Source organism: Podarcis cretensis, assembly GCF_951804945.1.
Source record: "Podarcis cretensis genome assembly, chromosome: 3".
In the NCBI taxonomy this organism is placed as follows: domain Eukaryota; kingdom Metazoa; phylum Chordata; class Lepidosauria; order Squamata; family Lacertidae; genus Podarcis; species Podarcis cretensis.
Window position 1 is genome coordinate 2698607 of NC_137172.1, and position 23395 is coordinate 2722001.

At 47.8% G+C, this 23395-nt stretch overlaps 3 long non-coding RNA genes across 3 annotated transcripts; 1 reads left to right on the forward strand and 2 right to left on the reverse strand.

Moving 5' to 3' along the window:
* Positions 1–1505: 1505 nt before the first annotated feature.
* LOC307212085 lies at positions 1506–3381 on the reverse strand. Its single transcript, XR_013836810.1, has 3 exons — positions 3285–3381; positions 2540–2656; positions 1506–1808 (listed from the first exon to the last, which is right to left on the reverse strand). It is a non-coding gene; the product is annotated as an uncharacterized lncRNA (long non-coding RNA).
* A 1985-nt stretch (positions 3382–5366) lies between these two features.
* On the reverse strand, positions 5367–6896 carry LOC307212049. The gene is made up of 3 exons (XR_013836768.1): positions 6597–6896; positions 6197–6328; positions 5367–5604 (listed from the first exon to the last, which is right to left on the reverse strand). It is a non-coding gene; the product is annotated as an uncharacterized lncRNA (long non-coding RNA).
* Positions 6897–13578: 6682 nt separating this feature from the next.
* LOC307212056 lies at positions 13579–15434 on the forward strand. The gene is made up of 3 exons (XR_013836779.1): positions 13579–13788; positions 14457–14588; positions 15149–15434. It is a non-coding gene; the product is annotated as an uncharacterized lncRNA (long non-coding RNA).
* The last annotated feature ends 7961 nt before the right edge of the window (positions 15435–23395 follow it).

Sequence of the window (23395 nt, forward strand, 5' to 3'; positions counted from 1 at the left end):
TGTTCTTTTAGTGTTTAAATTGTTAATAAATAGTATTAAAAAAAAAAAAAAACAAGACTTTGGCCACCTCATGAGAAGAGAAGACTCCCTGGGAAAGCCCCTGATGTTGGGAAAGATGGAGGGCACAGGGAGAAGGGGACGACAGAGGATGAGATGGTGGGACAGTGTTCTCGAAGATACCAGCATGAGTTTGACCAAACTGCAGGAGGCAGTGGAAGACAGGAGGGCCTGGCATGCTCTGGTCCATGGGGTCACGAAGAGGGGGACACGACTAAATGACTAAACAACAACAACATCTTCATCTTTTTCTGGACGCTGTTTGAGCACTGTCCTGCTCTCTATTTGTGTGTTTGTGTTGTGCTGCTTTTATCGTATTTGTGTTGCTTCCTTGATGCTTTGTTTTAAAATTTCTGGTGGACACTGGTTTAAACGTCTTTGCATTGTTGTGAATATATGGGGGAGCTACAAAAAGTGGGCACCCAAAGTGAGGACAAGCTTTTATATTTAAATTTGGAGAAGGGGGAGAAGTATCAGTGCCAGTTGTGAGCTGTTGGTCTGGGCTGTGTCTGTAACATTTAGAAGGCAGTTGCTGGTCTTTTGCAATCTCCACAGAGATGGGCCCCATGAGATGTCTTCAGCCTCCTTTCCCAAGAGCCTGAAGTTCAAACCCAGCAGGCAAGGTGGGGAACCTGTGGTCACAGGGCTAAGTCCCATTTCCCCACCTAGTCTTGCTTCAAGTTAATGGACAAGTGTTGCTCCATCAGATGCCCACAGGCAGCAAAGTTGGGTGAAGCAACTGCCAGATGCAGCCCAGGGAAATTTGGAATTAGCCCAGATCAGAAGGCGATATTGGGGTGTGTGAAATGGTGGGAGTGGGGAGAAGCAATGCCAAAGAGATCCCTTTCCATGTAAACAGATTCAGGGATGGAGCTGGAGAAAAGGGGCAAATAACACATGTGAGGATTCCTTGAAAATATTCTTACACTGCACCCAAATTGCTGAGCCTGGGGAAAACCTAGGAGTTTCAGTGTTGCCCAGAGCTTGGTTTCCTTGAAGGTGAGTGGAGACTTTGGTGTATTTAGGTGATATGATTTTTAATGAACATATAAAGAGAGGCTGAGCATAAAATGGACGAGATCACAACATTAACATCCCCCAAATCATCTTTCTCAGTTTATCACAGCTTTGGGTCCCCTGCACAGCAAACAAGAATCTGTGTCTCCAGCTTTCAGGCTGCTTCCAACTCACCTCTCACACACCTCATGGGCTCAGGACCAAAATATCTCAAGGACGGCCTCTCCGTATGAGCTGACCTGGACCCTGAGATCATCATCAGAAGCCCTTCTTCGTGTGCCTCCTTCGCAAGAGGTTTGGAGGGTGGAAATGAGAGAAGAGGACTTTTCTGTGGTGGCTCCCTGTTGATATTTGTCCATTGGCTCAAATATCCCCTCAACCCAGCACACGTTTTCACAACATGAACCAACACAAAGGTTTCCAATGCTTGCATTTATTAAAAAGAAGAAGCTAAAGCATTTTTGAAGGCAAACCAAATCCAAGCTCCAATCCTGAGCCCATTTACTAAGGAGTCAGGCCTCCCTGTTCACAGTGGGGCTTACTCGTGAGTAGACAGGCAGACAGGATGGCTCCCTCTTGACTCCTTCCCAGCATCGCCTTCAGCAGCATCAAGCAAAGCGGTTTCTTCCCCAGCAGAGATGGGGGTGCAGTCGAGGCAGCTGCACATCAGAGGAGAGCAGGGTGGTCTTCCTTTCACCAGAGGTCTTGCACCAGAAATCTGCAGAGTTATTTGCCTGTGAGAGGATGAGACACTGTTAAAATGTGTGTTGGTGGTGGTTCTGAAATCCCCAGCCAGTGACTCCAACTGGGAGGCAGAAGAGCTTCTGTTGTCAGAGTTCAAACTGCACACAGAGGTTCTGTTTTGCAGAGGGGTGGACTAGATGACCCCTTCAGTCCCTCCCAACGCTACATTTCTATTCTGTGATTGTAAGAGAGACCTCTGGGCATTTCCTGTATGCACTTTGGGGGGGGGGTCTGAGTGGGGCATGGCTGCAATACACACTATTTTTTCTAATGTGGTTCTTTTCCTTCTTCTTCTTTGTGCGAACAGCAACCCCAAGAGAGGACACATTTGAGGAGAACATTGTTTGTGCATACATTCTCTTCCAACTCTGCAATTCTGTGATTCAATAACCACCTTCACAGGGACATTTCACACAGCTTGCCTTTGCTATTTGAGGAGGGTCAGCGACTGAGTCCCCACCCTCTCAAACCATGAAAAGCTGTTTTTTGACCAAGGGAGGCTAAGGGGAGTTGTGGCTGAGGGGTCAGACAGCTTTCATGGGGACAGCAAGGTGAGAGGAAAGGGTTTTCCACCCCCTGTGCAGACATTAATATTGTTCCCCTTAAACTGGCTGGAAAGGTTAAGAGAGGGAGGTGGAGGGAGGGGACAGAGTGATGAGTCTCATGCATTTGTGTTCATGAGACTAATTTTTGGTCACAGCTAAGATTGGATTTAACTCACCTTAACGGCAACACATTAGGACAGATGAACACATAAAAAGTGGCTTCGGGCACCATCTTATGCATTTCCCACCGATACGTTCACATATCGGAACAGCAACTTTGGCTCTGGTGAAATCTGGAGGAAGAAAAAGGAGACTTTGAAGGCTCTGGCTCTCATGACTGACCTTCCACAACTTCCACAACTTCTTCTTTCACAATGGCCCTGCTGGCTTGGACACCCGGAGGGCACCAGGTTGGGGAAATCTGGTGCAGGAAGAATGCAGGGCTGGAGCAGAGAGTCAGTCCCTTCTGCTGCCTCCCTGCACCTTCAGGACAGGGTCTGAGCCAAGGTGATAGGGAAGACTGCTGCGTCAGAGTCACTCGCTTCCCTGGGCGGCCACTGGCAAACTGGGAGAGAGAAGCCCCCTTGCCCAGGAAACTGGCCATGTCTTTTACAAAAGGCAAAGCTGAGTGTGCTGAAGCGCATTATTACAAGTTTGAAAGCTTCCGTGGATCTTATAAAGGATGTAATCAGAAGAGACAGACTGGTGGATCTGCCCAAAGGGGGCCCATCTAGTCCAGTATCCTCTTCTCACAATGTCCAACCTAAAGTCCCATTTGGGATATTCTCCAGTAGGACATAGGGGCAAGACCCCACCACTTTGGGAGTCTCAGCAAGTGGTGTTCAGAGTCAGGTTTAAAAGGAATAAAGCTGAGAGCTGGGAAGCCGCTCAGAGAAGAAGCATGTGAGAAGAAGGCATTACCTGGAGCCACCAGCATCAAGAAGAGGATGGCAACAGAGAGGAGGCAGAAGATCTTAATGGCTGGAGGTTGGTGGGAATCCTGGAGGTACCAGAAGCCAAGTGGACTGGGAAAGGAAGGATGATACAAATTATAGGTGCCTCGAGGACTGTTGAAATCTAGTGGGTTGCCAACCGTCATTTGCAAGATGTATGTGGCAAGCCCTGAGGTTCATGCGCTCTGAGGTTCATGAGGTTCTGAGCTTCAGCATCGGAATATACCCCAAGTGTCATCTAGTCAAACCCCTGCAATGCAGGAATCTCTGACCGGTGCCCATCCAACTTCAGCTTCAAAATATGGGCACCCAAAGGTGATGGCAAGGCTTTTTAATTTAATTTTGGAGAAGGGGAGAAGTATCAGTGCCAGTGGTGAGCTGTTCGTCTGGGCAGTGCCTGTATCATATGGAAGCAGTTGCTGGTCTTTTGCAATCTCCACAGAGATGGGCCCCATGAGATGTCTTCAGCATCCTTTCCCAAGAGCCTGAAGTGCCAACCCAGCAGGCAAGGTGGCCACAGGGCTAAGTCCCATTTCCCCACCTGGTCTTGCTTCAAGTTAACAGACAAGCGTTGCTCCATCGGATGCCCACAGGCAGCAAAGTTGGGTGAAGCAACTGCCAGATTCATCACAGTGAATTTGGAAATGAGCCCAGATCGGAAGGTGATATTGGGGGACAGTGGGTGGGATTTGGGAGCAGCAATGCCAAAGACATCCCTTGCAATGCAAACAGATTCAGGGATGGAGCTGGAGAAAATAACACATGTGAGGATTCCTTGAAAATATTGTTACACAGCACCCAAATTGTTGATCATAGAGAAAACCCAAGGGGTTCAGTGTTTGCCCAGAGTTCTGTATCCTTGAAGGTGAGGCGCTCAATTACTGTTTATGAAACATGCAGTCTTGTATAGGGAAGTTTTAAAAGTTTAGTGTTTAATGTGTTTTGATGCTTTTATACATATTTTGAGCCACCCATGGACCTTTCAACTCTACTATTCCAGGATTCTATGATAAGTGCCATTTCGCTCCATTTTGACCTGGCATTGCTGTCCGAAACTCTCACCCACCTCTCCCCCCATCCCACCTCCTTCTGATCTGGGCCAATTCCCAATTCCTCTGTGTTTCACAGAAGCAACTGCCTGTTACTTCACACACCTTTGCTGCCTGTGGACATTCACTGATGATGGAGCAATATTTGTCTGACTTGGAGCCAGACATGGTGAGGAAACAGAACTCAGCCGTGAGACCACAGGCTCCCCACCTTGCCTGCTGCATCTTGCACTTCAGTCTGTTGGGAAAGGATGGAAGGGCAATGGAACAGTTTGGTGCTGGAATGACTGGGTTGTTTCCAAGGCTGCTGTCCTGTTCAGGCAAGAGATTTCTGCTTGGTATAGGAGATTTCCTCCTCTCCCCTGAAGACTCCCCCAGGCACCTCAAAATCTGCTCTAATGATTAGAATGACTCTCCAGATCAGATTTTGGTGGTTCCTGGGGCAGAGGTGGGTTTAGGGCAGTGTTTTCCCACATGACGTGTGGGGGGAGGGGTGCTGAATTTTGTCCAACCGAACATTAGGAAGATTTTTTGATGGAAAGATATGTTTGACCATGGAATGGACTCCCTCAGAAGGTGGTGGACTCTCCTTCAGTGGAGAATTTTAAGCAGAGAATGGATGGCCATCTGTCTTTAACTTGGACTAGTTGACCCTCAGGGTCCCTTCCAACTCTATAATTGTAGGATTTAATGATGATAATTGCGATTTTGCTCCATTTTGACCCAGAAGGGGATGTGTCTAGCATTGCTTCCCCCCCCCTCCCACCAACGGCCCCTCTCAACCTCCTTCAGAACTGGGCCAGTTTCCAATTCTACTGTGTTGGTGTACAGAAGCACCTGTCAGTTACTCCCAAATCAAATCAAAGTCACAGTATGGAGATGAAATGGTAGAGACCCCAACCCAAGCTGGTGCCCCTTTTCATACAAGGCACCACCACACAGAGGTTTCCAATGCTTGCATTTATTGAAAAGAAAAGCAAAAGGAAATGAGCAGTCAAATCCCATCCTAAACCCAGTTACAAAGATGCCAGCCTCACTGAGCACAGCAGGACTTGCTCTGGAGTAAACAGGCAGAAAGGGTTGGGCTGTGACGGATCCTTCCCAGAAGCGCCTTCAGCAGCAGCAGCAGCAGTGAAGTGAGCAAAGAGGTTTCTGCAGAGGTGCAGTCAAGGTAGCTACATCTCCAGAGAAGAAGCGGGGTAGTCTTCCTTTCGTCAGAGGTGATGCGTGATGGGTCTTCTGTAGAGTTGAACAATAAAGAGAGGAAACACCATGAATACGGGTGGGAGGGTGCTCAAAACAGGCCAGGGACCCCCCTGAAGACCAAAGAGCTGGATGCTATCAGAGTTGGAATTTCATGGGGTTGGAGAGTTGGCTCAGACCTTAGCTCAGCTGGTTAGATTTGGTTAGAGTGTGACCTTCTGAATGTGAAGAGGTTGGGAGAGCTATCCACCCCAAACCCAAATGCCTCGCTGCACTGCCTAGGGCTGATGATAGATATAATCCAAAACATCCAGTCAGCACCTGGTTGACAAAGGCTGCCCTCTATGCTTCCGAATAACATATTTTACATTGGGCACAGCTCTCTGGCTTCTCTTTTCCAAGTTCCTAGAGTCAAGTAGCTCCAAATGTCATCAGGGAATTCTCAAGATCCCCAAACAGTGAATTTAGCCTTAGGGAGAATCTAGCAAGTGCCTCCCCTTGTGGCTGTTAAGGGTCAAAGACAGGGGAAAGAAGCAGAGCTGTAACTCCCAGGCCTTTGGGGGTCGTGTCTCTTTGAGATGCCACAGACATATTTCCAGGCACAGGTATGCTTTTGCCTATAACTCACCTTAGCTGCGCTTGCAGCAACGCCTGTCTCCCGAACACTTCCCAATCTCTTTCTCGCCTTTGTTGCAGGTTTTTCTGCAGCTTCCTCCATTGTTCTGGCAATCCTGGGTGGGACGTTGAGCTCCGGTGAAATCTGTAAGGGAAAGTGAAGAGAAAAGCAAACTAAGAGAGGGAGATGCAACTAAGAGCCTGGCTGCTGGAATCAAGTCCATCAACCTGGTCTCACAGTGGCCAACCAGATGCCCCATTTGGGAAGTTCTCAAGGGGGACAGAGGGTCAAGAGAATTCCCCACCCATCCCTTTGGGATTCCCTACAAGTGGTATTCAGATGCAGATTTAAAAGGAATAAAGCTAGAGAACTGTGGAGCTCAGAGAAGAAGCATCTGAGAAGAATGCCATACCTGGAGCCACCAGCATCAGGAGGAGGAAGGCGAGAGAGAGGAGGCAGAAGATCTTCATGGCTGGAGGTTGGTGGGAGTGCTGGAGATGCCTGAAGCCAAGTGGAAGAGCAGTTGTCTGGGGAAGGAGAGGTCCCTCTACTTAAAGGTGGATGGAGGACTGTTGAAACCTTGTGGGAAACCAAATGTCTTTTACAGGATAGATGTCACAATCCCTGTGGGGCAGAAGAAGATGAGAATTGCCATCTGGATTTGAGTAATGCTCTTGTGCAAAACCACATATGGAAGAATGACCACAAACCAGGCTAGTGTCACTGACTGACAAAGAGAAGCAGAGAGAGTTGTTTCTGAAATTATGGCATGGGAGAATTAATTTCCCAGCTATGCTTTGAGTTTACCATGAAGTTAATAAAGGAAAAGCACGTTCTTGGAGGAGAAGGCTATCAGGGCTCTCGGCTCCCAGGGCAATTTTCCTTCCACTGCTTCAGTCTCTGAACTCCAGTTGCTCACAATCACATGCAAGTGCATGGCTGTTTCTCATATGTGTGTTTCTAGTAGCCTTCTTCCCAACAATGGTTGACTCTTGTAGGCTGCTGGTCTGATCCAGCAGGGATCTCCTTATGCCCTTTGCAGAATTAAGGTTTCTTCAGATAATGCATTTGAAAAAGATCCTTCACAGCAAATAGTTAAAGGATGGAGTTTGCTCCTACAGGAGATTGTGGTTGTTTAGTCGTTTAGTCGTGTGTGACTCTTCGTGACCCCCTGGAGCAGAGCACACCAGGCCCTCCTGTCTTCCACCGCCTCCCACAGTTTGGTCAAACTCTTGCTGGTAGCTTTGAGAACCGTGTCCCACCATCCCATCCTCTGTCGTCCCCTTCTCCTTGTGCCCTCCATCTTTCCCAACATCAGGGTCTTTTCCAGGGAGTCTTCTCTTCTCATGTGGTGGCCAAAGTATTGGAACCTCAGCTTCAGGATCTGTCCTTCCAGTGAGCACTCAGGGCTGATTTCCTTCAGAATGGAGAGGCTTGATCTTCTTGCAGTCCATGGGACTTTCGATCAGCCTTCTTGATGGTCCAGCTTTCACTTCCATACATCACTACTGGGAAAACCAGTAGTATATGGACCTTTGTTGGCAGGGTGAGAGCCAGTGTGGTGTAGTGGTTAAGAGCGGTAGTCTCGTAATCCTGGGGAACCAGGTTCGCGTCTCCGCTCCTCCACATGCAGCTGCTGGGTGACCTTGGGCCAGTCACACTTCTGTGAAGTCTCTCAGCCCCACTCACCTCACAGAGTGTTTGTTGTGGGGGAGGAAGGGAAAGGAGAATGTTAGCCGCTTTGAGACTCCTTAAAGGGAGTGAAAGGCGGGATATCAAATCCAAACTCTTCTTCTTCTTCTTCTTCTTCTCTGCTTTTTATGATGCTGTCTAGGTTTGTCCCTACAGATAGTCCCACCAAATTAGATGGTTTTGAAAAGCTGTTATTTGTGGGTTATCAATGGCTACTGGTACTCCACTTTATGGGCTTGGGTACCAGTTATGTGACTGGAGAACCGCCTTGGAAAATTCAAAGTTTGGAAGGATGAAGGACTTTAACTGCCAGCTGAATTTAATGTCTCCCATTTACCTGGCAAAAACACAAAGAGGACCCCACTGGCAAGCAATCCATTGAAGAACGAAAGTGTGATTTTTAAGCATCCTTTTGAGGTCATTCCTTTTCTTTTCCATATTTGGAGGACAAATAGCAGGAGAAATAGCAGGAGAAATGAAAGGCATATCTTCTTAGAGATTCTTACAGTTTGCTTCAACTTTGCATTTCAGTGAGGGCCAAAAAACAATGGGCTTTTTTGTAAATAAATTAATATCCATATGTTGTTCTTCTACTTCCCATTTTTGGTTTATTTTGGATGCTGAAGGTTCTTTGCTATTGCCCCCTCATCAGTGTTGAAGCAATGATTCTTCAACATCAACTTTGTTGGACTGGTCATGAGGTTTAGATGATTATCGTATTCCAAAGTGACTACTCTATTCCCAACTTTATAATGAAAGCTTAATGATGGTGGACAATAAAAGAAATGCTCATTGGGGCATAGAGCAAGAATGCAAGTCTCGCAGTCCTTGGTGGGAGGGGGACCAAAGGGGGAAGACGAGAGATCTGGACAGAGGTCGCATCACAGCCTTCACCAACCTAGTGCCCTCCAGATGTTTGGGAAGACTACTCCCATTGCCCTATGCTTGACCATGTGAGGCTGAGGCTGCTGGGAGCTTTTGCCATTCTATGCCGCTTGCTTGTGAAAACAGCCTCTCATTGGTTTACAAAAGAGAGTGTGAGCTTGTGGGAAAGAGCAAGGGGTGCTGGACTAGACAGGCCTTTGGGCTGATCCATTTCAGGGCTCTTCTCCTACAAAGTCCTTCAAATCCACATCTCATACCATCATTTCCACCTGGGCTTTCTCTCCACCATCTGCAACTCAATGGCTTGTCTCCAAATTCACAAATTGACTCCTGATTCCTCTCCTCTCCCTGGACAGTGGTGGAAATTGGTCTTCCAAATTTCAGTGGCGCCTGGTGCAAGGACAAAACTCAGCACCCCTCCCCACACACCTCATGTGGGAAAACACCCCCCTAAACCCATCTCTGCCCCAGGAACCACCAAAGTCTGATCTGGAGAATCATTCCAATCTTTAGAGCAGATTTTGAGGATGCCTGGGGGCAGTCTTCAGGGAAGAGGAGGGAAATGTCCTATACCAAGCAGAAATCTCTTGCCTGAACAGGACAGCAGCCTTGGAAACAACCCAATCTTTCCAGCACCAAACTGTGCAGAGAGGCGAAGAAAATGCAACATAGCCCAGCAGCTGCAGCAGCAGCGGCAGCAGCGGGGCTGTGAGGAGGAGCTGCCTGGCGCACCCTCCACGGCCCTGACGGCGGGGACTGCAGCAAGCACTGAGAGCCGCTGCCTAACGGACGCCTTCAGCCCGGACGTGCGCACAGCTCGTCGGTTCCGTGAGACATGGGGCTCTGCTACAGCCTGCGCCCGAGGCTCTTCGGCGACTCCGGAGGCTGTGAGCGCTCCCCCCCCCAGATGTTGCGCCCAGTGCAGACGGCCCCCCCTGCACCCCCCACGCTACGCCACTGCCTGGGGGGAGTCTTCAGGGAAGAGGGAAATGTCCTATACCAAGCAGAAATCTCTTGCCTGAACAGGACAGCAGCCTTAGAAACAGCCCAATCATTCCAGCACCAAACTGTGCCATTGCCCTTCCAAGCCCTCAATCAGACTCCATCTCCATTTTTCCAAAGAAAGGGAAGGTTTGACCCTCCTTTTCTGAATAGCCTGAATGTGTGTGTTGTGCTGTTTGCATTTTACTTGTAGTGCTAAAGCAACACTAGGTTTTGATTGTGTTGGCAATCGCAGCCATTGGTATAAAATTGTGTGCACTGTTGTGAATTTATGTGTCCGTGGGAGAGAGATGGGGGCTCAAAAGTGAGGGTCACGTTCCCATATTATTCTGGGGGAGGAGTATTAGTGCCGGTTGTGAGCTGTTGGTCTGTGCTGTGTTCTGTCCTGTGAAACTTCCAGGGCATCTGCTCATCTTTTGCAACCTACACAGACATGGGGTGTCTTCAGCATCCTTTCCCAAGAGACTGAAATGCAAGATGCAGCAGGCAAGGTGGGGAGTCTGTGGTCTCACCGCTGAGTTCTGTTTCCTCACCATGTCTGGCTCCAAGTCAGACAAATATTGCTCCATCATCAGTGAATGTCCACAGGCAGCAAAGGTGTGTGAAGTAACAGGCAACTGCTTCCGTGAAACACAGAGGAATTGGGAATTGGCCCAGATCAGAAGGAGGTGAGATGGGGGGAGGGGTGGGTGAGAGTTTCGGACAGCAATGCCAGGTCAAAATGGAGCGAAATGGCATTTATCATAGAATCCTGGAATTGTAGAGTTGGAAGGGACCCTGAGAGTCATCTAGTCTAAGCTAAAGAATCCCTGAGAGGTGGAATCTCTGCTTGATAACCTCCACTGAAGAAGAGTCCACCACCTTTTGATGGAGTCCATTCACCTCTCAGACAATTCTTACCCTCAGAAAGATCTTCCTAATGTTCAATCAGAATCTTCATTCATGGAATTTGAATGCATTGGTTTGGGCCCTACCTTCCAGAGAGGGATAAAGCAAGTCTGCTCTATCTTTCATGAGGCATCCCTTGAGATATTTGAAGATGGCTCTCAGATCTCATTTCATCCAAGCTAAGCATGACCTACCCCATTCCTCCATTCCACCATTCCTCATCAGGCTTCACTCCCAGACCCTGGATCCTCTTGGTTGCCCTCTTCTGCACACCTTCCAGCTTGACAACATCCTTCTTAAATGGTGATGACCAGAACTGGGCACAGGACTTTAGGTGGGGTCTGACCAAGTCAGAAGAGAGTGGGACTATGACTTCATTAACACACATGAGGATTACTGATGGAAAACTGGATAGGCCCTCAAGTGTCAACAGAGTGTTGGGGTCCAGAGCCTGCAGGTTCTTGGTGTACCCTCATGGGGTGTGAACTGGTGGTGACTAGCAATGAGACCTTGGAGTCATAGTAAAGAGCTCCAAGAAGATGTTGGCCCCGTGGGCCCAGCTGTGAATAAGATGGACTCCATGCAAGGGATCATTAGGAAAAGGATAACAGTCTAATATTCCGTATCCAATTCATTTCACCATATATTCTTGCTTGTCTACACAGGACTCCCTGCCCTCCCCCCCCCATGTATTTAGCATTGTTGTTGTTGTTGTTGTTTAGTCGTTTAGTCGTGTCCGACTCTTCGTGACCCCATGGACCAGAGAACGCCAGGCACTCCTGTCCTCCACTGCCCCCCGCAGCTTGGTCAGACTCATGCTGGTAACCTCGAAAACACTATCCAACCATCTCGTCCTCTGTCGCCCCCTTCTCCTTGTGCCCTCCATCTTTCCCAACATCAGGGTCTTCTCCAGGGAGTCTTCTCTTCTCATGAGGTGGCCAAAGTACTGGAGCCTCAGCTTCACAATCTGTCCTTCCAGTGAGCACTCAGGGCTGATTTCCTTCAGAATGGAGAGGTTTGATCTTCTTGCAGTCCATGGGACTCTCAAGAGTCTCCTCCAGCACCATAATTCAAAAGCATCAATTCTTCGGCGATCAGCCTTCTTTATGGTCCAGCTCTCACTTCCATACATCACTACTGGGAAAACCATAGCTTTAACTATACGGACCTTTGTTGGCAAGGTGATGTCTCTACTTCTCAAGATGCTGTCTAGGCCTGTCATTGCCCTTCTCCCAAGAAGCAGGCGTCTTTTAATTTCGTGGCTGCTGTCACCATCTGCAGTGATCATGGAGCCCAAGAAAGTAAAATCTCTCACTGCCTCCATTTCTTCCCCTTCTATTTGCCAGGAGGTGATGGGACCAGTAGCCATGATCTTCGTTTTTTTGATGTTGAGCTTCAGACCATATTTTGCACTCTCCTCTTTCACCCTCAATAAAAGGTTCTTTAATTCCTCCTCACTTTCTGCCATCAAGGTTGTGTCATCTGCATATCTGAGGTTGTTGATATTTCTTCCGGCAATCTTAATTCCGGCTAGGGATTCATCCAGCCCAGCCTTTCGCATGATGAATTCTGCATATAAGTTAAATAAGCAGGGAGACAAAATGCAGCCTTGTCGTACTCCTTTCCCAATTTTGAACCATTACTGTTAGCATTACTGTTTTTCAATTGTGCAAATAGTTATTACTTTGTTCTATTTATGTTTCTGCTGTTTAGTCGTTTAGTCGTGTCCGCCTCTTCGTGCCCCCCTGGACCAGAGCACGCCAGGCACTCCTGTCTTCCACTGCCTCCCGCAGTTTGGTCAAACTCATGCTGGTAGCTTTGAGAACACTGTCCCACCATCTCATCCTCTGTCTTCCCCTTCTCCTTGCGCCCTCCATCTTTCCCAACATCAGGGTCTTTCCTAGGGAGTCTTCTCTTCTCATGAGGTGGCCAAAGTCTTGGAGCCTCAGCTTCAGGATCTGTCCTTGCAGTGAGCACTCAGGGCTGATTTCCTTCAGAATGGAGAGGTTGGATCTTCTTGCAGTCCATGGGACTCTCAAGAGTCTCCTCCAGCACCATAATTCAAAAGCATCCATTCTTCGGCGATCAGCCTTCTTTATGGTCCAGCTCTCACTTCCATACATCACTACTGGGAAAGCCATAGCTTTAACTATACGGACCTTTGTTGGCAAGGTGATGTCTCTGCTTTTTAAGATGCTGTCTGGGTTTGTCATTGCTTTTCTCCTAAGAAGCAGGTGTCTTTTAATTTTGTGACTGCTGCCACCATCTGCAATGATCATGGAGCCCAAGAAAGTAAAATCACTCACTGTCTATTAAAATCTCTCACTGTTCTATTTATAGTATCTTATATTTTGTTACATCTTTTGTTTCTTGTTACTTTGCTTTGGTTATTAATATACACAGAAATCATTCAAATGCTTCCATAGATGGCGCACCAGTGTTATATTCTTGAACATGTCCCCTTTTTTTAAAATAAAGCTTTGATTTGAGTTGCTTCTCGGTCTGTTAGTCATTTGTGCCATTTCAGCAAACTCTAATAATTTATTCTGCCAGTCTAGTTTCATAAGAATCCTCTCCCTAAAAAAGAAAAATTAAAATTAACTTTAAAAAAACCACAACCCAAAACCTGAGGCCTTCTTACTGAGAATTCTAGGCAGTGAGATACCAAAGAACGTAAGAGAAATCTTTTTATATGCAACCACGGCTGCAAAAATTTTGATCGCAATGAACTGATAAAATATTTGTAATCTCAATACATTCTTGGAAAATTCATTCATCGAGGGCAACATTTTAGAAACAACCCAATTCCCTCTCTTTGACAGTCATTGACGCTACCCAGGTTTGTGGTCATTTTTCTGTATGTGGTTTTGCACAAGAGCATTACTCAAATCCAGACAGCAATTCTCATCTTCCTCTGCCCTGCAAGACTTGCAACATCTATCCTGTAAAAGACATTTGGCTTCCCACAAGGTTTCAACAGTCCTCCATCCACCCATAAGTAGAGGGACCTCTCCTTCCCCAGACAACTGCTCTTCCACTTGGCTTCAGGCATCTCCAGGATTCCCACCAACCTCCAGCCATGAAGATCTTCTGCCTCCTCTCTCTCGCCTTCCTCCTCCTGATGCTGGTGGCTCCAGGTAAGGCCTTCTTCTCAGATGCTTCTTCTCTGAGCTCCACAGCTCTCTGCTTTATTTCTTTTAAACTTGCCTCTGAATACAACTTGCAGGGAATCGCAAAGGGATGGGTGGGGAATTCTCTTGCCCCTCTGTCTCCTTTGAGAGCTTCCCAAATGGGGCATCTGATTGGCCACTGTGAGACCAGGTTGATGGACTAGATGGGGCCCCTTTGGCCTGATCCCAGCAGGCAAGGTCTTGTGATCTGATTGCCATTCCAATCCTAAAATATGGAATCTGATCCAAAGAAGCTGCTGCTTTAGAATTTGTAATGACACATTTCAGTAGATTCAGCTTTGTGGTGGAGAAGTTTCCTGGGCAAGAGAACTTCTCTCTCCCAGGTTTCCAGTGGCCGCAAGGACACTAGTGATTGCCTTAGGTCAGCCCTCCTTCTGAAAGTGCAGGGGGAGGGGGAGGGTCTCACTCTCCATCCCAGCCCCTTTCATCCTGCACCAGCCTTCAACAACCTGGTGCCCTCCAGATGTCCTGGCCAGAAGGGCTGTTGAGAAACAAAGGGTGGAAGGTGTAGAGGGCCAGTCCTGGGAGATGGAGCAGCCCTCCCAGTTAGATCCTCTCCTTGGTAGTTGCACCTTCCTCTCTTAGTTTGCTTTTCTCTTCACTTTCCCTTACAGATTTGTCTGTAGCTCAACGTCCCACCCAGGATTGCCAGAATAATGGGGGCAGCTGCAGAAAAACCTGCAACAAAGGCGAGAAAGAGATTGGGAAGTGTTCAGGAGACAGGCGTTGCTGCAAGCGCAGCTAAGGTGAGTTATAGGCAAAACCATACCTGTGTCTGGAAATTACTCTGTGGCATTTCAAAGAGACACGACCCCAAAGGCCTGGGAGTTACAGCTCTGCTTCTTTCCCCTGTCTTTGACCCTTAACAGCCACGGAGTGGAGGGGTAGCACTTGCTAGATTCTCCTGAATGCTAAATTCATTGATTTGAGTTTGGACCTTGAACATTCCCTGATGACATTTGGAGTCACTTGACTCTAGCAGCTTAGAAAATAGGAGTAGGATAACTGAGCCGCATGTGAAAAAAGGCTTTTAAAAGCCTGGGGGGCACCTTGGTCAACCAGGTGGCCACCAGATGTTTTGGAGTATATCTCCCATCAGCTCCAGAAAGTGCATGGAACAGTTTGGGTTTGAGATGGAAACCTCTCCCGACATCCAGCAGAAAGTTTAAGCTGAACCCCACTCCTCCACCATGTGAAATCCCAATTCCGATAGCATTTGGCTCTTTGGTCTTCAGGGGGTCCCTGGCCTCTTTTGAGCACCCCCGATATTCACAGTGTTTTCTCTCTTTTTCATTTCACTCTACAGCAGACCCATCACACATCACCTCTGACGAAAGGAAGACCACCTCGCTTCTTCTCTGGAGATGTAGCTGCCTTGGCTGCACATCTGTAGAAACCTCTCTGTTCACTGCTGCTGCTGCTGAAGGCGCTTCTGGGAAGGATCCATCCCTGCCCAATCCTTTCTGCCCGTTTACTCCAGAGCAAGTCCTGCTGTGCTCAGTGAGGCTGAAATCTTTGTAACTGGGTTTAGGATTGGGTTTGTCTGCTCATTTGCTTTAGCTTTTCCTTTCAATAAACGCAAGCATTGGAAACCTCTGTGTGGTGGTGCCTTGTATGAAAGGGGGCTCTGGGTTGGGGTGGGGGCTCTGCCAGTTCCTCTCCATACTGTGACTTTCCTTTGGTTTTGGAGTAACTGGCATGTGCTTCAGCATCCTTTCCCAAGAGACTGAAATGCAAGGTGCAGCAGGCAAGGTGGGGAGTCTGTGGTCTCACCGCTGAGTTCTTTTTCCTCACCATGTCTGGCTCCAAGTCAGACAAATATTGCTCCATGATCATCAAATGTCCACAGACAGCAAAGGTGTGTGAAGTAACAGGCAGCTGCTTCCATGAAACACACTGGAATTGGGAATTGATCCAGTTCTGAAGAAGGTTCAGGGGAGCAGTTGGTGGGGGGGAGCAATGCTAGACATATCCCCTTCCAGGTGAAAATGGAGCAAAATTGCAATTATCATCATAGAATCCAACAATTATAGAGTTGGAAGGGACCCTGAGGGTCAACTAGTCCAAGCCAAAGAATCCCTAACAGGTGGCCATCCAAAAACCTCCACTGAAGGAGAGTCCATCATCTTCCAAGTAAGTCCATTCTCTGGTCAAACAACTCTTTCCTTCAAAAAGATCTTCCTAATGTTCAGTCAGAATCTCCATTCATGGGACTTGAACCCATTGGTTTGCGCCCTATACCCCAGAGCAGGAGAAAACTAGCTTGCTCCATCTTCCACATGACAACCCATAAGATATTTGAGGGTGGGTATCATATCTCCTCTCAGTCTCCTCTTCTCCAGGCTAAACCTACCCAGCTCCTTCAGCCATTCCTCATACGGCTTCATTTCCAGAACCTTGTTCATCTTGGTCACCCTCCTTTGCACACCTTCCAGCTTGTCAATATCCTCCCTAAATTGTGGTGCCACAGAAAAAGGTGGAACCATTGATAAATTAACACACATGAGGATTACTAAGGGGGGTGAATCACCTGGTGCCAAGGCCCCCAATTGTCAACAGAATGTAGGGGTGCAGAGTCTGCATCTTCTTGGTGTACCCTCAAGGGGCCCGAACTGCCAGGGAGCTCAAGGTGGGGCACACAGTTCTCCCCCTCTTCATTTCGTCCTGGCAGCAACCCTGTGAGGTAGGCTAGACTGAAAGGTAGTGACTGGCCCAGGGTCAGCCAGTGAGCTTCATGGCTGGCTGGGAATTTAAGTCCTGTCTCCCATTCATAAATATAACTGTCTCTTTAATACCTTAGACCACCGGGAACCTGACAACGTTTCATTTAAGGCCAGAGCTGGATCTAGGGTCGGGTTACCAGATGTCCCCGTTTAAGTCCTGGTCTCCCAGTCCCTAGTCCAATATTCATAACAAATACAGTCATACCTCAGGTTACAGCCACTTCAGGTTGCGTTTTTTTGGTTGCGGACCACCAAAACCCGGAATGGGTTACTTTCGGGTTTCGGTAGTTGCACATGTGCCGAAGCGCTAAATTGCGCTTTGTGCATGCGCAGAATAACCGAATCACAACCCACGCATGCGCAGATGCAGGTTGCGAACACTGTGCGTTGCGAACGTGCATCCCGCACAGATCACGTTCGCAACCCAAGGGTCCACTGTATACTAGTGAACACTACTTAAGTGGAAAAAGCATTGCACAATTCAGATAAGTGTGAATTTCTATGGATGGTTCTGTGTTTCAGTTTCTATGGATGGTTCTGTGTTTCAGTTTTCATAGTGCATATGAGATGGGCTCACCCTTAAATGAGAAATGAATCAATATGTATCTAGGGGCCTTAGTAGACTTCAAGTTTCACATTAGTAGACTTCAAGTTTCACAAGTTTCACATGGGCGCGCAGTTTGATCCATCTCTTAGATTTAGGGGAGCTAGTCTCAAACGTTTGTTGGGGGAGACCTAGGGTTTTTTGGGGGGGAAGTTATTTGTCCTGTCTTCACGCTTTTTATGATGGAGGACCACTGTAGCCACCCCCAATGACACGTTCTCAAGATGGAGGGTGAGGGAACAGCTGCAGTCGCCTGCGGTTTCTGCGCAATGTTTGCCATCTTGGCAAAGGTTGCAGGCAGCTTTACCTGCAGCAATTGCATGTTGATTGCCCTCTTAGAAGACAAAGTCCAGCAACTGGAGGAACGTGTAGCTACACTCCAAAGAATTAGAGAGCTGGAGCTCTTCTTGGAAGCAACAGAGCACACCGTCTCCACCAAGGAGGAGACAGGGGACTAGTTCACCAACACAGGAGCCAGATATATGGAGAAACGTGACTCAAAGAAGTAGGAGGCCCAGGGTTCGCTCTGATTGTTTAGAAATACACAATCGCTTTGAGGCCCTCTCCCCTAGCATGGAAGATGAAGGGCAGACTCCATTTGAGGATCTCTCCCTCATTACAGTCGATCAGGTATATGAAGATGAGCAGCAAAGTCAGTCCTCAGGGAATGTGCAGGCGACCTTAGAATGGACAGCTCATGGAAGAACCCCGACCAAACCTAAGAGGAGGCGTGTAGTGGTGATAGGGGATTCCCTACTGAGGGGAACAGAAGCAGTGATCTGTGGGCCTGACAAGATGTCTCGGGAAGTGTGCTGTCTCCCCGGGGCTAAGATCCAAGATGTAACTGAACGACTGCAAGGAATCATAAAACCCACTGACAAATACCCCTTCCTCTTGGTTCATGTGGGAACCAATGACACTGCAAGCCTCCAGAAGATCAAAAGAGACTATGAGGCTCTGGGCAGGAAATTGAAGCAATTAAATGCACAAATTGTCATCTCATCTGTCCTCCCAGTTGAACGACGTGGCCCAGGGAGAGAGGGGAAAATAGTGGAAGTGAACAGCTGGCTTCGCAAATGGTGTAAACAGGAACGGTTTGGATTCTTAGATCACGGACTACAGTTTCTTGAAGATGGACTTCTGGCAAGTGATGGGCTGCACCTCACAACGGTTGGGAGGAATGTTTTTGCCAAAAATCTCAGAAACCTCATCAGGAGGGCTTTAAACTGACTAATGTGGGGGAGGAAGACAGTGCTCCTGAAGGTAGGAGTCTATCAATTGATGAAGATGATCATCCAAATGTCATAGACCAAATGGAGCAAACAGCACGCAGACCTAGTGGTGGGAGGAAAAAATCCTTAAATAAGAGACACGGGGGAATGATTAATGGACTTCAGTGTCTGTACACTAATGCGCAAAGCATGGGAAATAAACAAGATGAGCTTGAACTCTTGGTACAGCAAACTAAATATGACATAATAGGCATCACTGAAACCTGGTGGGATAAGTCCCATGACTGGAACGTAATAATGGAGGGATACAATCTATTTTAGAGAAACAGACCAGACAAGAAAGGAGGAGGAGTGGCGTTATATGTCAGGGATGTGTATACCTGTGAAGAGATCCAAGATTTAGAACCTCAAAGCCAAAGTGAGAGCATTTGGGTCAAAATTAAGGGAGAGAAGAATAACAGTGACCTCATTGTGGGAGTTTACTATAGATCCCCAAGCCAAACGGAGGACATAGATGATGCCTTTCTGGAACACATGGCCAAGCATGCAAAAGGAAGGGAGATAGTAGTAATGGGGGACTTCAATTACCCGGATATTTGCTGGATGTCAAACTCAGCCAAGAGCATAAGGTCAAACAAATTCCTCACTGGCCTTGCAGACAACTTCGTTGTCCAGAAAGTGGGAGAAGCAACAAGAGGAACAGCCATTTTAGATCTGGTCCTAACCAATGTTGATGACCTGGTTAGTGGGGTAGAAGTGGAAGGATCATTAGGCGCGAGTGATCATGCTCTTCTGAAGTTTACTATACAGCGGAAAGGAGCAGCCAAGCATACTAGGACTCAATTTCTTGACTTTAAGAAAGCCGACTTCATAAAACTTAGGGAAGTGCTGGGTGAGATCCCATGGACAGTAATACTAAAAGGAAAGGGAGTTCATGATGGCTGGGAGTTTGTTAAGAGGGAGATAGTAAAAGCACAACTTCAGGCAATACTAATCAGACGGAAACATGGAAGGTGCCTAAAGAAGCCAGGGTGGCTATCTAAAGAACTTTTAACAGAGTTAAGATTAAAAAAGGATGTGTACAAAAAATGGAAAAGGGGGGAACCACCAAAGAGGAATTCAAACAAATAGCCAGCACATGTAGACACAAAGTCAGAAAAGCTAAAGCACAGAATGAACTCAGGCTTGCTAGAGAGGTTAAAAGCAACAAAAAAGGCTTTTATGGGTATGTTTGTAGCAAAAGGAAGAACAAAGAAACAGTGGGGTCACTCAGAGGAGAAGATGGTGAAATGCAAACAGGGACACAGAAAGGGCTGAACTCCTCAATGCCTTCTTTGCCTCAGTCTTCTCCGATAAAGAAAACAATGCCCGACCTGAAGAATTTGGAGCAAATGATTCAGCAGAGGAAACACAGCCCAGAATAACTAAGGAGATAGTACAAGAATACTTGGCTAGTCTAGATGTATTCAAGTCTCCAGGGCCAGATGAACTGCATCCAAGAGTATTAAAAGAACTGGCAGATGTGATCTCAGAACCACTGGCAGTCATCTTTGAGAATTCCTGGAGAACAGGCGAAGTCCCGGCAGACTGGAGGAGGGCAAATGTTGTCCCTATTTTCAAAAAGGGGGAAAGAGAGGACCCAAATAATTACCGCCCAGTCAGTCTGACATCAATACCAGGGAAGATTCTGGAGCAGATCATTAAGCAAACAGTCTGTGAGCACCTAGAAAGGAATGCTGTGATCACCAATAGTCAGCATGGATTTCTGAAAAATAAGTCATGTCAGACTAACCTGATCTCGTTTTTTGACAGAATTACAAGCCTGGTAGATGAAGGGAAGGCAGTGGATGTAGCCTACCTTGATTTCAGCAAGGCATTTGACAAGGTGCCCCATGATATTCTTGTAAAGAAGCTGGTAAAATGCGGTCTTGACTATGCTACCACTCAGTGGATTTGTAACTGGCTCACTGACCGAACCCAAAGGGTGCTCATCAATGGTTCCTCTTCATCCTGGAGAAGAGTGACTAGTGGGGTGCCACAGGGTTCTGTCTTGGGCCCGGTCTTATTCAACATCTTTATCAACGACTTGGATGATGGACTCAAGGGCATCCTGATCAAATTTGCAGATGACACCAAACTGGGAGGGGTAGCTAACACGCCAGAGGACAGGATCACACTTCAAAACGACCTTGACAGATTAGAGAACTGAGCCAAAACAAACAAGATGAATTTTAACAGGGAGAAATGTAAAGTATTGCACTTGGGCAAAAAAAATGATAGGCACAAATACAAGATGGGTGACACCTGGCTTGAGAGCAGTACATGTGAAAAGGATCTAGGAGTCTTGGTTGACCACAAACTTGACATGAGCCAACAGTGTGATGCGGCAGCTAAAAAAGCCAATGCAATTCTGGGCTGCATCAATAGGAGTATAGCATCTAGATCAAGGGAGGTAATAGTGCCACTGTATTCTGCTCTGGTCAGACCTCACCTGGAGTACTGTGTCCAGTTCTGGGCACCACAGTTCAAGAAGGACACTGACAAACTGGAACGTGTCCAGAGGAGGGCAACCAAAATGGTCAAAGGCCTGGAAACGATGCCTTATGAGGAACGGCTAAGGGAGCTGGGCATGTTTAGCTTGGAGAAGAGGAGGTTAAGGGGTGATATGATAGCCATGTTCAAATATATAAAAGGATGTCACATAGAGGAGGGAGAAAGGTTGTTTTCTGCTGCTCCAGAGAAGCGGACACGGAGCAATGGTTCCAAACTACAAGAAAGAAGATTCCACCTAAACATTAGGAAGAACTTCCTGACAGTAAGAGCTGTTTGACAGTGGAATTTGCTGCCAAGGAGTGTGGTGGAGTCTCCTTCTTTGGAGGTCTTTAAGCAGAGGCTTGACAACCATATGTCAGGAGTGCTCTGATGGTGTTTCCTGCTTGGCAGGGGGTTGGACTCGATGCCCTTGTGGTCTCTTCCAACTCTATGATTCTATGAGTCAACAGTGTGATGCTGCATGCAAAAAAGTGAATGCTATTCTAGGCTTCATCAACAGAAATATAGTGTCTAGATCAAGGGAAGTCATGGTACTGCTCTATTCTTCCTTAGTCAGACCACACCTGGAGTCCTTTGTCCAGTTCTGAGTGCCACCATTTAAGAAGGATGTTGACAAGCTGGAAGGTGTGCAGAGGAGGGGAACCAAGATGACCAGGACCATCTTGGACTGTAAACCAAACCTGATGAGGAATGGTTGAAGGAATTGGGTATGTTTAGCCTGGAAAAGAGGAGACTGAAAGGAGTTATGAGAGCCATCTTCAAATATCTGAAGTGCTGGCCCACAGAAGAGTGAGCAAGCTTGCTTTCTGCTGCTCCAGGGAGGAGGATCTGAACCAGTGGATTTCATTTACAAGAAGGAAGATTCTGAATAAACATCTGGAAGAACTTTCTGACGGTCAGAGCATTTTGACAGTGGAACGAACTCCCTTAAAAGATGGTGTACTCCTTTCTCGGAGGTTTTTAAGCAGAGTTTTGCTGCTATCTTCAAGGCACTGGTGGAGGAACGTGGGGGGGACGGGGAGCGCACTGCCCCTGGCACCATCGGGGAGTGGGGTACCATCATGGCCGCCCCGCCCCCAGACATGCACCGCACACACACCCCACCACGCTGGCACCATGCGCCCCCTCCCCCCCGGGATGCACGCCAGCCATGCCACGCCAGCTCTCCGCCCCCGATGCCGGAGCATGCAGCTTCGCCCCTGCTTCCAGGGATTCTTCAGCTGCATTGCAGGGGGTTGGACTGGATGTCCCTTGGAGGTCCCTTCCAACTCTGGAATTGAGGTTGAATTGAGGTTGAAGACAGAAGTACTGTTTTTGGGAGAGGACCAGGTGAGCAGCCTGGGAGTCATTTTGGACTCACAGTTGTCCATGGAGGCGCAGGTCAATTCTGTGTCCAGGGCGGCTGTCCACCAGCTCCATCTGGTACGCAGGATGAGACCCTTCCTGCCCACAGACTGTCTCGCCAGATTGGTGCATGTTCTGGTTATCTCCCGCTTAGACTACTGCCATGCACTCTACGTGGGGCTACCTTTGAAGGTGACCCGGAAACTACAACTAATCCAGAATGCGGCAGCTAGACTGGGGACTGGGAGCGGCCGCCGAGACCACATAACACCAGTCCTGAAAGACCTACACTGGCTCCCAGTACGTTTCTGAGCACAATTCAATGTGTTGGTGTTGACCTTGAAAGCCCTAAATGGCCTCTGCCCAGTATAGCTGAAGGAGCATCTCCACCCCCATCATTCTGCCCGGACATTGAGGTCCAGCTCCGAGGACCTTCTAGTGGTTCCCTCCCTGTGAGAAGTGAGGTTACAGGGAACCAGGCAGAGGGCCTTCTTGGTAGTGGCACCCGCCCTGTGGAACACCCTCCCACCATGTGTCAAAGAGAACAACAACTACCAGACTTTTAGAAGACATCTGAAGGCAGCCCTGTTTAGGGAAGCTTTTAATGTTTGATATATTACGGTATTTTAATATTTTGTTGGAAGCTGCCCAGATGGGCGGGGTAAAAATAATAAACTGTTGTTGTTGTTGTTGTTGTTGTTGTTGTTGTTGTTGTTGTTGTTGTTGTTATTCTTTAAATTTCCCTGTCCCTTGCTGGGTCACAATTGCTGGAGAGACGAGGAAGAAAACTTCAGAAACACTGACAGCAGCTTAAACTGACCACTAGTCCCTCTAGCTTAGTACTGTCAACCCGGACTGGCAGCAGCCCTCCAGGTTCTCAGGCAAGAGTACCTTCCACCTGCTAAGCAGATGCCCTACCACTGAGCTATGGCCCTTCCCTAAAACAGAGGAGCCTGAGTCCAAAACGCCACCTCTCTATCTCTCCTTCTTCTGCTTCCAAATACCTCCAACGTCACGCCACCCACGGGGACAGCTGGAGAGCGTTGGCTGACAGCATGTCTTCGACGTCCCCTTGTTCTAAGAATAAACCTGCATTC